Source organism: Myotis nattereri (genome assembly GCF_964212035.1).
Source record: "Myotis nattereri genome assembly, chromosome: 13".
Taxonomy (NCBI): Eukaryota; Metazoa; Chordata; class Mammalia; order Chiroptera; family Vespertilionidae; genus Myotis; species Myotis nattereri.
The window spans coordinates 11,826,726-11,842,854 of record NC_138088.1 but is presented as its reverse complement, the minus strand read 5'-3'; positions in this window follow the sequence as shown (position 1 = coordinate 11,842,854).

The window sequence follows — 16,129 nt, the reverse complement described above, 5'->3', positions numbered from 1 at the left end:
CAAGATGAGCCTGGAACATATTGTCGAACTAGATATTAAGTAAGTTCTTAAAGACCACTGAAGGCTGGTAGAAAGAAAGGATCCAGGATCTACCTAGAAAAGCTTCTCTCTTGCTAAAGATGGGACAACTTGGACATCTTTAATTGCATTGGATTAAAACACATTGGATATGTTCAAATCCATGAGTTCAAAATGATCCTTTAAAAAAATATATTTGGATGATGTTAAAAACATCAACTCATTTTAAAACCTGGAAAATAAAAAGAAATAAGCATTTATCCTGCGTTTTTGTTACTTCAAAGTAACAAAAGAGTTGATGAGAGAAATTTCTCATTACGGAAGTACTCTGAGCCTGTCCAGCCATAGTTAGAATGGGAGAGGTCAAGGGGTGGCCAGTGGGAGGGGCCAAGTCCCTGGAAAGGCCTCTCTGGGTCTGTCCATTGGTCTGTCCATTGGGCAGCTCCCTGCAGAGCTATTCTCCTGGCAGGTGATGCCTCTAACTCACTGCACTCTCCTCATCCAGCTGGATATGCTGGTCCCACTTCCTGCTCCAAATGCTCCTCCCACACAGACTGAGTTGAAATCTTGGGCAGGAGCAGCTTTTTGATAAAGAGAAAAGAGCTCTGAACTAAGTCTTCAGAGCTGTGCCACCATGAAACCCTGGGCCAGTCTCTCCCTTGACTGAGCCTGTCTCTCTGTATTGTGTAGGTGCTGCTCTAGATTTGGTGGCCACAGGCCCTATAGTTTCTTCATCAGGACCAAACCTGGAGTCCAGATCTCGGTTCACATCTGGTGCTGTTGTTACTGAACCGACCCTCCTTGCCTCAATGGACTGGATATTCCAGGAAAGTAGGGACATGTTGGTCTTGTTCTTCCTTATCTCCTTAGCACCCAGCACTGAGCCCGGCCCTCAATAACTAACACAGCTTGGGTGGCAAAAGCAACCATAAGTAAAGTCAAAAGACCAGCCCTGACCGGTTTGGCTCAGTGGATAGGGCGTCGGCCTGCGGACTGAAGGGTCCCAGGTTCGATTCCGGTCGGGGGCATGTACCTTGGTTGCGGGCACATCCCCAGTGGGAGGTATGCAGGAAGCAGCTGATCGATCTTTCTCTCTCATCGATGTTTCTAACTCTATCCCTCTCCCTTCCTCTCTGTATAAAATCAATAAAATATATTTAAAAAAAAAAAAGTCAAAAGACCAACAAATAACTGGGAAACACATTGGCAACTCATACCACAAAGGGCTGCTTTTCCAAATACCAGCTCTTACAAAGCAAGAGAAGGATAATAGTGAGAATTCCAGCTTCCTGCCTGTCTGTATGAGGCTTGGAAGTTAACCCCTTCTCCTAACAACTAGTACAAAGGTGAGCAAACTAGAAAATCCACAACTCTTAGATCTGTAAGAGAAACGAGGAAACAGGGCAACCTGCTGTCCTCAAAGCTGGAGAGACCAACAGGCAAATACTGAGAACCACAACTTACCAAAGAGAAATCCATATGAGATACCTCTGTGAGTACCAGTCCCGGTGGGAACACCTGTAATTGATGAACTGGTGGGGGCTCAGTGTGGACAATTCCGAGAGTCAAGAATGCCAAGGGCATTTCTATACACCAATAGTGAACTTTCAGAAAGAGAGATTATAAAAACAATCCCGTTTACCATCGCACCAAAAAAATTAAGCTACCTAGGAATAAACTTAACTAAAGAGGTAAAAGACCTCTACTCAGAAAACTACAGGACGTTGAAAAAAGATATAGAGGAAGACATAAACAGATGGAAGAACATACCGTGTTCGTGGATTGGTAGAATCAACATCATTAAAATGTCCATACTACCCAAAGCAATCTATAAATTCAACGCACTTCCCATGGCTGTGAAAACCAGTGGGGATGTGGCTGAGTGAGACGGGCTTCTGGAGTCCCAGGTGATCCTCTTAAAGGGACTGCTCACGGGCTTACTGGGACTCACTAGCCCTGAGACCCAGTACTGGAGCAGCAGCTCGAAAAGCACTAGGGACATATAAGGAAACACTGAATTGTTTGGCATCAGCTTTCTCCCAGACAGAAGTGCAGGCAGAGACCATTGTTCCTTTGCTGAGCCGTCCCCACACCGAGCCAGCAGGCAGGTGCCATATCTGCGTCTCCATCAAACTCGATAACATTGTTAGCCCTGCCCTGGCGATTCCCTGAGAACCTGCCCCACCCAAAATTAGGGCACACCCAAACCATTTCCACTGGCTTTTCCATATAGACGGTCTGTCTTGGCTCATGCTACAAACTTTCCTAAAACTCCCGAACAAGCATTATCTGGCCTCAGAGTGCCTCGTACCTCTTGCTAAGTGGCCCCAGGCCTGGCACTAGTGGCAGCCCACCTTGATTCACAGATTGGCCTCTCCTTCTCCAAGCCCAGCACAAGAAACAGACATGCAGATCACTTTGCAACTCATGCTGGGTGGCCCCGGACAGGCCACAGATGGTGGCTGACCTTGGCCTGCACTTCCAGGAAGGCCTGAGTGCCAGCACACCTGGTGGGCAGCTTCAGAACATGCGGAAGCACCACCTAATTGCCCCCACAAGCATCTCACTCAAGGGGCAGACTCAGCAGGCACCATGCCAACAAGATGACCCCAAGAACCCCACACCAGATATATCATAATTAAAACACCAAAGGTTAAAAGCAAAGAGAGAATCTTAAAAGCAGCAAGAGAAAAGCATAACCTATAAGAGAGCTCCATAATCCTATTTCCTGATTTTTTCAACAGAAACTTTGCAGGCCAGAAGGGATTGGCATAAAATATTCAAAATTATGAAAAGCAAGGACTTACAACCAAGAGTATTCTATCCAGCACAGCTATTGTTTAGCATTAAAGGACTGAGAGGTTCTCAATAAGAAGAAGCTAAAATTTCATGACCACCAAATCAGTATTACAAGAAATGTTAAAGGATCTTCTTAAAAAGAAGAAAAAAAGATAAAAATATGAATAATAAAATGACAAGTACACATCAATCAACAATTACTTTATTATTTTTAAAATTGATTTTGAAAGAGAGAGAAACATTGATGTGAGAGAAAAACATTGATCAGTTGCCTACTCATGTGCCCCAACCGGGAGTCAAACCCACCACTTTTCGGTGTATGGAATGATGCTCCACCTAACTGAGCCACTCTGGCCAGGGCAACAATTACTTTAAATGCAAATGGTTAAATGCTCTCATCAAAAGACAGGGTGGCGCCTGGCCAGTGTGGCTCAGTGGTTGAGCATCCAACCATGAACTGTGGCTCGCGAGCCACATGCGGCTCTTTGGCCCTTTGAGTGTGGCCACGAAGTTTCAATCGCACTGTACATGCGTGCCCACATGTGGTATTTTGTGGAAGAGCCACAATCAAGGGACTGCAGTTTGCCGACCACTGAACTAGGCGGTCAGGGCACATGCCCGGGTTGCATGCTTGATCCCCAGTAGGGGGCATGCAAAGAGCAGCCAATTGATGATTCACTTTCATCATTGGTGTTTCTAAGTCTCCCTCTTCCTCTCTCTGAAATCAATAAAAACATTTAAAAAAAATACATAGAGTGGCTGAATGGATAACAAAACAAGACCCTTACTTATATATGCTGTCTACAAGAGACTCACTTCAGACTGAAAGTAAAGGGATGGAAAGAGATATATCAATGAAGTATGGTAGCAATCATCTCAGGTAGAAACTATAGTTTAACTATAACCCTGCTGTTTGGCTTCTGTACTTATTTTTGCTTTGTTTAACAATAGGAAAGTTATTTTACTTTTCTGAATTATCTAAATCACCCCATTCAACTAAATACCCTATTGATTGTAATGTGACTATCCCATGGGTTGTGGTCATACTGGTCTTAGAAAGCACGTTTTCCTTTACCTGGGAAGGACAGCACAGTTATCCCAAGGTCAGAGGGCTCCAGTTAACGTGTCCCTGTTGACACAGTGTTCCGGAGACCCAAAACTGTAATTTAGATAACATGCTTAAGTCTGACCAGGTTCCTTATTCCAGGCCCGAGGGCTCTAGATACTGTTTCTGTCAATTCAGTGATCCGGAGACCCAAAACTATAATTTAGATAACATGCTGCTTCTGCTTCTGTAAACTGCTTTTTTGCAAACCAGGTTCCTCATTCCAAACCCTGGGATGTAATCAATACCTTTGTGATCTTTGCCTATATAAATCTGGTGTTGGGGCTGGGGTGGGCACTATGAGATTTGGGAAATGCCCCCTCATCGTCCCGGATTGCAATAAATGTGACTCTTTAATTCGACTTCTGAGGCGTCCTTCTGTGATTCGAGGGGACCATTACAACATCATGAAAATGGGAACAAACAAAAAAGGTTGGGGTAGCAATACTTATACCAGACAAAATAGACTTTAAAACAAAGGGTGTAACAAGATAAAGAAGGACCCAGCATTTCCACTTCTTGGTATTTATACAAAGAAACTCAAAACTATAGAGAGCGCCTGAGAAGGCAGATGGGCATTTCTTTAATTGTCAGCTGAATCCAGTGGCGTTTGGCAAAGCCACGCCCTGGAAACACACGTCCTTTGCCAAAAGCTAAGAGTGTTGTCAGCTTGACCTTCAGCCCAGGTGCCAGGGGGTGGGTTTTATTATGTAAATCCAGCCAAGCACCAGGAATGAATAGACTCGGGCCCACCCAGAACTGACATTACAAGAATGCACATAATCTCCTTTGTCTTGACCTTTGGTGAAACTTCCTGGCATTTGGGGTATAAAGTAAACAGGCTGTATTGGTGCTGGGTACCTGTCTCTCCATCAGAAGAGGGCAGCGGTCCCACCCGGTCTCAGCTTTTCCTTCCATCTCTGTGTCTGTCTTTTTCATTTTCTCAATCCCCAGCCGCCCCTACTCAAAGAACCAGACCACTCTCTAGCTGCGCTGGATGCGAAAAAGAGAGAACCCTCAATACAAACCACTAAATTGAAAGATATATACATCCATATATTCATTGCAGCATTATTTGTCATAGCCAAGATATGGAATCAACCTAAGTGTCCACTAATAGATAAATGGATAAAGAACAAGTGGTGCATCTATACAATGGAATATGACTCAGCCATAGAAAGAATGAAATCTTGCCATCTACAACAACATGGATAGACCTAGAGGGTACTGTGCTGAGTGAAATGCCAGATAATTTCACTTAAATGTGGAATCAAAAAAAAAAAAAGAACAAGCAGAACAAAAACAGACTAAAAAATACAGAGAATATTCTGATGGTTGGCAGAATGGTGGTGGGTTGGGGTAATGGGTAACACAGGGAAGGGATTAGGAAGTACAAATTGGTAGTGTGCTGGGCTGCATATCTGGCACTTCGGCCAGACGGGGCGCGCTGTGCTGTCTGTTCCTAAAACACATAGATAGGAAGGTACTGACATCAGGCCAGGCCTTGAGATATGGTCTCATGGCCCCTTCCCAGAACGCAGGCCTTCTTTCTCAGAAGGCCCGGAAGTCTCATTCCAAATTTGGGAGACAAAAGACTGGAGAAAGTATAAATAAATAGAGTTTCCTCAATGTTGGGGGCCCAGAATTTGAAAGACACATTTTCTCTGGGTCTCCACAAAATTTAATAATAAAATGTAACTCTTGCAGTCGGCACTGCAGTTCAGCCTCTGCTTCGGCAGGGTGCTGTAACTGTAGTCAGCTGGCCAGCTTAATAAAGGCTCCTAAATTTAAATTCTGAGTCGGTGGTCTATCTCGCTGAGTGAACCCATAACAGTAGTTTTAGAATAGTCATGGAATGTAATCATTAATACTATAATAATGATGTATGGTGTCAGAGGAGTACTAGATTTATCAGGGTAATCACTTCCTGAGTTATATAAATATTATCTAATCATTGGTTTATACACCTGAAACTAATATAATATTGTACATCTACTGTAATTGAACAATTAAAAATTATTTTTAAAAAAATCATAGTTTGAAGAGACAAAATGAGCATCAGAACCAGACTGAAATAAGGCAGGGATGTTGGAATGATCAGATTGGGGATTTAAAACAACTATGATTAATATGCTAAGGAATCAAATGGGTAAGTTCAGCAGCAGCAAGAGCGGATAGACAGTGAGCAGAGAGACAGAAATTCCAATAAAAAATAAATCAGAGCCCTGGCCACCGTTGCTTGGTAGATACGGCATCAGACTGCACCCAGACAGAGGTGAGAAAAACATCTCTGAGCTGGAGGATATCTCAATAGAATCTTCCAAAAATGAAAAGCAAAGGAAAAAAGACTAAAAATAATAAAACAGAATATCCAAGAATTGTGGGACATCTAAATATTAGGTATAAGATGAATATGGGAATACCAAAAGGAGAAGGGAAAACAAAATAAATATTTGAAGCTATAATGATTGTGAATTTTCCCCAATTAACGTCAGGTACCAAGCCATAGGACCAGGAAATCAAGACAATACTAATCAGGATAGATACAAAAGCAAAAAACACAAAACAAAACAGAAAGTGCATGTAGGTATATCATATTAAAATTTCAGATAAAATGAAAAATCAGAGGAAAAACATTTTGCCTATAGAAGCCATGCAAACAAGACAAGAGTAGGGAATAATTTATAAAGTGTTGCAGAAAAAAACCAAAAACCACCAACTCAGAATTCTGTATCCTGTGAAATTGTCCTTCAAAAATGAAGGAGAAATAAAGAATTTCTCTGACAAACATAAATTGAGGAGCTTTGTTGCCAGTATATTTTCTTGGCAAGGAGTGTTAAGTGTTTTAGAGAGAAGCAAAATAATATAAGTCAGAAACTCAGATCTACATAAATAACAGCATCAAAGAAGGAATAAGAGAAGGCAAAATAGAAACTTTAAATTTTTTATTCTTCATTGATCTAATTTCGTCAAGTTTGTCAAAATAATAATAGCAACAATACACACAAACACACATATATACACACATATCTATGCTTATGTATGTTTAGGTATAAGTAAACTGAATGACAGCAATGAGACAATAGATGGGAGGGAGGATTTAGAATTATTTTATTGTTATAAGGTACTCACACTGCCCATGAAATAATATAGTGTTATTTGAAAGTAGACTTGGATTAGTTGGAAATGTATACTGCAAACACTAGGGAAACCACAATAAAGACAATAAATACAAACAAACAGTACCCCCCCGCCCCTCCCAAAAAAGATAGCTGATACACTAAGAAAGGAGAGAAAATGGAATCACATAAAAGGCTCAGTTAAAATCACAAAAACAGCCCTGGCGGGTTTGGCTCAATGGATAGAGCGTCGGCCTATGGGCTGAAGGGTTCAATTCCGATCAAGGGCTTGTACCTTGGTTGTGGGCACATCCCCAGTGGGAGGTGTGCAGGAGGCAGCTGATCGATGTTTCTCTCTCATCGATGTTTCTAACTCTCTATCCCTCTCCATTCCTCTCTGTAAAAAAAATCAATGAAATGTATTTTAAAAAATAATAAAATAAAATCACAAAAAGAGAAAAAAAAAAGTGGAAAACAAAAGTTGTAACCAAAACAAAGGCAACCAATAGAAGGCAACAACAAATATGGTAGGTAATAATCCCACTATATCAATAATTACTTTAATGTCAATGGTCAAAATACACTAGTAAAAGACAGAGATTGTCACAGTTGATCAAAACCAATACCCAACTATATGTTATCTACAAGAAACTCACTTTAAACGTAAACATTCGTGAATATTAAAAGTTAATGGATGGAGAAAGATATATCATGCTAACACCAATCCAAAGGCAACAGAAGAGCTCTATTAATTTCAGACAGAGCAGACTGCAGAGCAAGGGAAGTTATCAGGAATAAAGACGGGCATTACATAATGATAAAAGAATCAATTCTCCAAGAAGATAAAACATCTATTGTGTCACATGTGCCTAACAGCAAAGTACCAAAATACACGAGGCAAGCACTCAGACAGCAAGGAGAAACAGATGACTCCACTATTGTATTTGGACCGGATTCGGTGGGGTCCCTTGGCCTGGCCTGTAGGTATTGGGCCGAAACCAGCTCTTCGACATCCCCCAAGGGGTCCCAGATTGTGAGAGGGCGGTTCTTGGGTGATGCACCCCGGAATTGGGCTCCCTCTTCTCTGGTTCTGGGTGCGTCACCCAAGAACTGCAGCTGCCAAGTCACTGCAGCTTGGCAGCTCCTGCATTGAGCATCTTCCCCCTGGTGGTCAGTACGCATCATAGCTACTGGTCGGCTGGTCAAATGGTCGGCCGATTGCTTAGGCTTTTATATATATAGAATAGATAGATACTTCAACACCTGTCTATCAATAATAGACAGAACCAGCTGGAAGATAATCAGTAAGGACACAACTGAACAACGATTATCAAACAACTGGATATAATGGACATTTATAGACTACTTCATCCAATAGCAGTAGAATATATATTTTGCTCAAGCTCACATGAAACTAGAAGTCAATAACCCCAAAATAGCTAGAAATTTCAAAATACTTAGAGATTAATTGGTATACTTCTAAATAACACATGAGTAAAAGAAGAAATCGCGAGATAAATTTTAAAATAGTTTTAACTAGAAGAAAATAAAAATAGAACATCAAAATTTGTGGAATGCAGTGAAAGCAATGTTTGGAGGGCAATTTATAGCATTGAATGCATATATTAGAAAAGAATAAAGATCTAAAGTCTACCTTAGAAACTAGAAAAAGAAGAGCAAATTACATCTAAAATAAGCAGAAGGAGTAAAAATTAGACCAGAAATCAAGTAAAATTAAAACAGGAAATCAATAGAGAAAATCAGCTAAACCAAAAGTTGATTCTTTGAAAAGATCAATAAAATTTATTTAGCCAGGCTAAATGAGAGAGAGGAGAGAGAGAGAGAGAGAGAGAGAGAGAGAGAGAGAGAACAGAAATAAAAGAGGTGACATTGCTATAGATCCCATGGACATTAAAAAGGTAAGAAGGAAATACTAAGAACAACTCTATACCCACATATTTGATAACCTATGTGAAATGGATCATTTCCACAAAAGACATAATCTGCCAAAACTCACCTAAGAATAAATAGACACTTTTAATAGGTCTGTATCTGTTAGAGTAACTGAATCAATAATTAATAACCTTCCAAAACAGAAAGTACAGGCAGACCCGGATGGGTTGACTGGTGAATTTTTCTAAACATTTAAGGAAGAGAGTATACCAATTCTCTATAATTTCTTTCAGAAGATAGAAACAGAGTAAATGCTTCCTACCTCATTCTGTGAGGCCAGCATTGCCCTAATATCAAGACCAGACAAAGACATTATAAGAAAACTACAGACCAATATCTCTCATGAACACAGATAAAAAAATGCAAAAACCTGTGACAAAATAGCAAATCAAATCCAACAATGTATAAAAAGAATTATAGCCAGCCAAAACCGGTTTGGCTCAGTGGATAGAGTGTCAGCCTGCGGACTGAAGGGTCCCAGGTTCGATTCCGGTCAAGGGCATGTACCTGGGTTGCAGGCACATCCCCCAGTGGGAGATGTGCAGGAGGCAGCTGATCGATGTTCCTCTCTCATCGATGTTTCTAACTCTCTATCTCTCCCTTTCTCTCTGTAAAAATCAATAAAATATATATATATATATAAAAAAAAAAGAATTATAGCCGAACCGGTTTGGCTCAGTGGATAGAGTGTCGGCCTGCGAACTCAAGGGTCCCGGGTTCGATTCCGGTCAAGGGCATGTACCTTGATTGTGGGCACATCCCCACTGGGGGGCGTGCAGAAGGCAGCTGATCGATGTTTCTCTCTCATCGATGTTTCTAACTCTCGATCCCTCTCCCTTCTTCTCTGTAAAAAATCAATAAAGTATATTTAAAAAATAAATAAATAAATAAATAAATAAAAATAATTATATACCCCAACTAAGTGGGATTTATCCCATGTATGTAAGGCTTGTTTAACATTCAAAAATCAATTCATGTAATCAATCCCATCAAAGGCTAAAGAATAAAAGTCACATACATAACCATATCAATAGATGCAGAAAAGCACTTAACAAAATTCAAACCTCTTCCTATATAATAAAAGGCTAATATGCAAATTGTCCCCTCAGGAGTTTGACTGAACGGGAGTTCGACCGCTCAGTATGACATGCACTGACCACCAGGGGGCGGTGCAAAACGAAGGGAGGTCACGGCTGGTGGTCAGCAGTCGAGGGAAGGGAGGCCCCAGCTGGCAGGTGGAAGGCCCCGATTGGCCTTGATCACCAGCCAGGCCTACGGACCCTACCTGTGCATGAATTTTGTGCACTGGGCCTCTAGTTGATAATAAAAACCCTCAGTAAACAGGAATAGAGGGGAACTTCCTCAACTTGATAAAGAGTATCTATAAAAATCCTAGATAGACAATCATATCATCTGCTCTCTATTCCACTCTATATGCCTGTTTTTATGTCAGTAGCATACTATTCTGATTTCTATAGCTTTGTAATGTAGCTTGAAATCAGGAAATGTGATGCCTATAGCTTTGTTCTTCTTTCTTAGGATTATTTTGGCTGTTTAGGGTTTTCTGTGGTTCCATATAAATTTTATGAGTTTTTTAAATATCTGTGAAAAATGCCATTGGAATTTTTATAAGGATTGCATTGAATCTGTAGATTGCTTTGGGTAGTATGGACATTTTTGCTATATTAATTCTTGCAATCCAAGAACATGTGTACAGGTTTTTCACTTCCTTAGTCAAATTTATTCCTAAATATTTTATTGTTTTCGATGCCACTGTAAATGGAACTGCTTTCTCTCCCCCCCCCATTATAATCCTTTTTATTTCTGAAAAGTTGATAATAATGCCCCTCTTTTATTTATGATTTTAATGAGTATTTTTTTTTTGCCAGTCTAGCTAAAGATTTGTCAATTTTGTTGATATTTTCAAAGAATCAACTTTTGATTTTGTTGATTTTCTCTCTATATTTTTTCTACTTTGTTTCGTTTATTTTGGCATTAATTTTTATTATTTCCTTCCTTCTGTTTGTGTTGGGTTTAGTTTGCTCTTCTTTCTCTAGCATCTTAAAGTGCAGGGTTAGGTTACTGATTTGAGATCTTTTTAGATGTAGGTATTTACAGCTATAAATTTCCACTAGGCGTTGTTGGTTATATACGTTTTGGTATGCTATGTTTTCATTTTTATTCATCTCAAAATATTTTCTCATTTCCCTTGTGATTTTTTTCTTTGACCTTTTGTTTATTTAGGGGTATGTTGTTTAATGTCTACATAATTGTGAATTCCTCAAATTTCTTTCTGTTAATGATTTCTAATTTCATTCCATTGTGGTCAGAGAACATATGTTGTATGATTTCATTGCTTTTAAATGCTTAGGACATATTTGCTTGCCTAACTGTTAGGCCCTAACATATTACCTATCCTGAAGAACTTCATGAGCACTTGAGAAGAAGGTGTATTTGCTGGTGCTGCGTGAAGATGTCTATTAGCTTAGTTGGTTCCCAGGATTGCTTTCTTTATATCTCTCTCAGTTTGTTGCTAGTAGATAAAAATGCAACTGATTTCCGTATCTTTATTTTGTATCCTATAACTTGACCTAATTCATTTATTAGTTTTAGCAGTTTTTTTGTGGAGTCTTCAGGGTTTTCTATATCATCTGAAAACAGAGGTAATTTCATTCCTTCCTTTGGATTCCTTTCATTTCTTTTTCTTGTCTAATTGCTCCAAATAGGACTTCCAGTACTATGTTGAATAGAAATGGAGAGAGTGGGCATCCTGTCTTGTTCCTAATCTTAGAGGAAGTGCCTTTTTTTAAAAAAAATATATTTTATTGATTTTTTACAGAGAGGAAGGGAGAGGGATAGAGAGTTAGAAACATTGATGAGAGAGAAACACCGATCAGCTGCCTCCTGCACCCTCCCTACTGGGGATGTGCCCACAACCAAGGTATATGCCTTTGACCGGAATCGAACCTGGAACCTTTTAGTCCGCAGGCCAGCACTCTATCCACTGAGCCAAACCGGCCAGGGCGAGGAAGTACTTTTAACTTTATACCGTTCAGTATATTAGCTGTGGGCTTGTCATGTACAGTCTTTATTATGTTGAAGACTGTACTGATGTTGCCAGTAGAAATGGTGTCCTTTCAAGGGGTCGTGAGAAAAGCATTCCAGGGAGGAAAAGGCTTAGTGGTGAGGTTTATTGAAGAAGCTGGAGCAACGCAAAGGACTGTCCGGGGTCAGCTCTGGTGTCCCATCTCCACCCATCCTGCCATGACTGTCTTCATCGGGCCAGGAATAGGGCCAGCGTCCAGACATTTTGCGCCATTGGTTCAGTCCATGTCTCTGTCCTCATCCAGCCAGCTTAGTCTGTGTTCCCAGCTGTGCTCCGGCCAGCACTGTGGCCAGGCCTACGTGGGCACAGGCCCCAGGCAGCTGCAAGGGCCACATGGCTGCTATGGAGAGGAAATGCACGCTACTGAGCAAGCGAATAGGAGAGAGCTCTTTGGTTATATTATCTCAGGCTTGGGACGGGCTAGGCATCTCTTCAAACTAACCAATCAACTTCTCAATCCTTACTTAGCAGGCTAGCACTGGGTCCTCCCTTAACCAATCCATTTCCTAGATCTTCCAGGGCTCTGCGTTCCTTATCCAACCCGATCCGTTCCCCAGGATAGATGAACAGGCCTTTATGGTCCCCATCCTGGCTCCTTTGGCACAGGCCTCACCGTAGAAGCACCTCTCTTGTGCCATCTTGGCTTTTACTGGGCATGTGCCAGCAGAGGAATTCTCCTGTTGTTTTTTTTTTCCTTCCCCTGGTAATGATCCTTACTGCCCGCTTAGGGCATTAGGTCCTGAGGGTAGAGGATGCCCTGGGGAGTATGTGGAGCTGTAACTTCCTAGTGAATCCAGCAGGCTTATTGTCTGATTCAGTTTCCTATTTTATTATGCTTAATAATGTCGGATTCCCTTTCTTTATTAATATCTAGCTATCTATGCCAACACCTCTGCATCTAATTTGCTGAGAGTTTTTCTCATTAAAAGATGTTGAATTTTATCAAATGCTAAGTGTACTTTTCCCACACATCAACTTTGCCTATATCCCATTGGGCAGGATTCAGGGCTGAACTTGATTGCAAGGATGGCTGGGAAATGTAGTCTTTCTCAGGGATGGTTTTGTATTAGCTAACCTTTGGTGATTCTATCACTTAAAAAATAAAACAATGAAATTGAAGGTTCAACCAAGCAGTGTCTGCCATAAAATATTGATGGGAAAATACATGAAAAACTAGTAACAGTATTTGCCTCTAGGAACGGGGTGTTGGTGTCTGGGGACATAGGTAGAAGGAAAATGCCCCTTTATGCACTTTTGAATTATATAATTTGTTACATGTGAGTGAACTAACTAATTAAACATTTTAAATAACGTGATAAAAATAGCAGCACCTTCTGTGCTTTGGAAACATCCACAGCTGGCTCACTGACCAGAGCCTGTCTGTGCCCTCACGCTCATGCCCTCAGAAAGGGTTATGACTGTGGTGTGGAGCTCAGGCCACATTAAACTACAGAAAATCCTTCGGTTTGTGGAGCTGAGGAAGCCCCAGGGGCCAGCATGGCCGAGGCCTGGGGAGAAATGCAAATTCAGATAAGCATCTGGAAGAGCTGCTCCCTGTGGGCCCAGGTGGCCTTCCCGTGCTGGTCCTGACTGTGCTGGGCTGGCTCAGGGGGAAAGGCCAGTTCTGCTGCCAGGCTCTTTCCCCAGCGCGGCTCATGCTCAGAGGGAGGAGGCAGGACCCCCTCCACAGGAGGGGCTGGGGAGCAGGGCCTGCGGACACAGCCGCTCCTGAGTGGGCAATGCAGCTTGCCTTTTGAAGCAGAGCCTTTGAAGCTTCTGCCAGGCAGAGGCTTTTGCTGTCCTTACCTGGCTCTCATCTCTTCCCCGGAACTCAAGAGAACCTGGGGGCAAATTTCAGTCCTGCAATGGGGGAGGGCTGAGAGGCCAGGGCAGTGAACCCCTTATCCCAGTACACAGGGCCAGCGCCTCCCACTGGCCCCAGCTGGGCTGTGGGCAGAACACAGGACAGACACCCTCCCACCCCCTGGTGCACAGACAATACAGGTTCTGCCCCCGCCATGGACTCCCAGCACCCCCTGGAGCTCCCCACGGCCGTTCTTCAGTGTCCAGGAGCTCTGCCCAGAGAAACACAGCCAATTCCACACCTTGTCCAATGTGCAATACAGGAAAACTGAAACAGTGAACATTTCTCTAAATATGCACATACTATTCCTACAATAAATAAATTGAAATTTTATAATTTTTTATAAAGTAGATTTCCCTGAACATTTAAGCATTAAATGTAATCAATTACACGCTTCCTAATTCTAATGATTCTGTCTCACAAATGTTTCAAACACCTTTAAAAATTGACAAATAGGAATGTGATCATCACAAAACCAGATCTGCATACTCGTAGTAAAACTGGCTACAAATGCTAATCCGTGGACCTCAGTTTGTTTCTTTATAATTTGCAGTCAGCAGCCCTGGCAGCAGGACGGATAGACATCCTGTACCCATATGCCACGCATGACTGCCCTCTCCTGGGGATCTGAGCGCAGGCCAAGCTACACCTCTTATCAGGGGCGCCTCTGCAGAGCTCTGTCCCACAAATCCTCCGTCCTAGGAACCGCGACTGGACCGGGGAGGGTCCTGGCCTCTAAGTCAGGATCTCATGGGCTAGCCAGGTACCTGCCCTAGAAGGGATGTGGACGGTGACAGCTGACCAGAGTAATCAGCAACTCTTGGGGCACCTGATTGTGCTCGCAGAGAGGGGTTAGGCAGCCGTGGGCAAACTACGGCCCGTTTGAAAGGAATAAAACTATTGAAAAAAAAAAGACCGTATCCTTTTATGTAATGATGTTTACTTTGAATTTATATTAGTTCACACAAACACTCCATCCATGCTTTTGTTCCGGCCCTCCGGTCCAGTTTAAGAACCCATTGTGGCCCTCGAGTCAAAAAGTTTGCCCACCCAGCTGGGTTAGGGCAAAAGCCAGTGACTCACAGAGAAGGCCAGGCAGGAGCCCTTCCCCATGCAGGACTGAAGTTTGCCCCCAGGTTCTCTTGAGTTCCGAAGGCTGGGGAAGAGATGAGAGCCAGGTAAGGACAGCAAAAGCCTCTTCCTGGAAGAACCTTCCAAGGCTCTGCTTCAAAGGGCAAGCTGCACTGCCCACTCAGGAGCCGGCTGTGTCCCCAGGCCCTGCTCCCCAGCCCTTCCTGTGGAGGGGGTACTGGCCTCCTCCCTCTGGGGGGGACCAGTGGGCCGGAAGCAGCTGGAACAGTAGAAAGAAAGGGAGACACCAGTGTTGTCATTAGCTAGTGATCAATATTAGTAAAGGGAAGAGAGCAAACGGAGAGTCAGGCATTGTTAAGCATATTCAGCTGGGGAGCATAAGCCTGTTTCACAGCTTCACGCCCAGGGATGCGGCATTGTCCTCCAAGGGGATTAACACCCCTCCCCCATCAGTACTGGATTGTTGGGGTGAGAAGGGGGAGATAGGCACATGCGCAGTTGAAGTCAGGGTGGTACAAGGGAGGTGCTTGCCTGTCAGTCTAGCATGGGGAACAACGGATTGGCTAGGGGGTGGACCCCACCAGAAGCGTGCAAAATCTTGGAAAGTTCATTGGTTGGTTAGGAGCAGCTCCTGGTAAAATCCCCAGACAGCCAGCTTCCCTGGCTTCTTTTCTTCCCTTGCTGCAAGACCCACACTCGTCCTTGCAACCACACATTCTCCCTCCACAGCCATGTGGCCTGAGCAGCCACAGGGCCCGCGGCTGTGAAGATGCCACGCGCAGGATGCTGGACTGGCCTGGGCTTTAATATGGAGCGGCACCTACGGGCGGTGGCCTTTACTCTGGCCCTGCTGAAGACACCGTCAGACTTTTACATGACAGGATGGGGGGAAATGGGACAAATGGAAAACCAGGAGTTTATTTTCATTCGAATAAATATCACTCATCCTCCAGTTCGAGGCTCAGGAAATTCTTTCCCTCATGACATTGCAAGAACTCCACTTCCACCAATAACATGGGGAGCCGGTGACGTGGGGACACCTCCAGGCTTCTTCTCCTGAAGGGTTTGGCTGG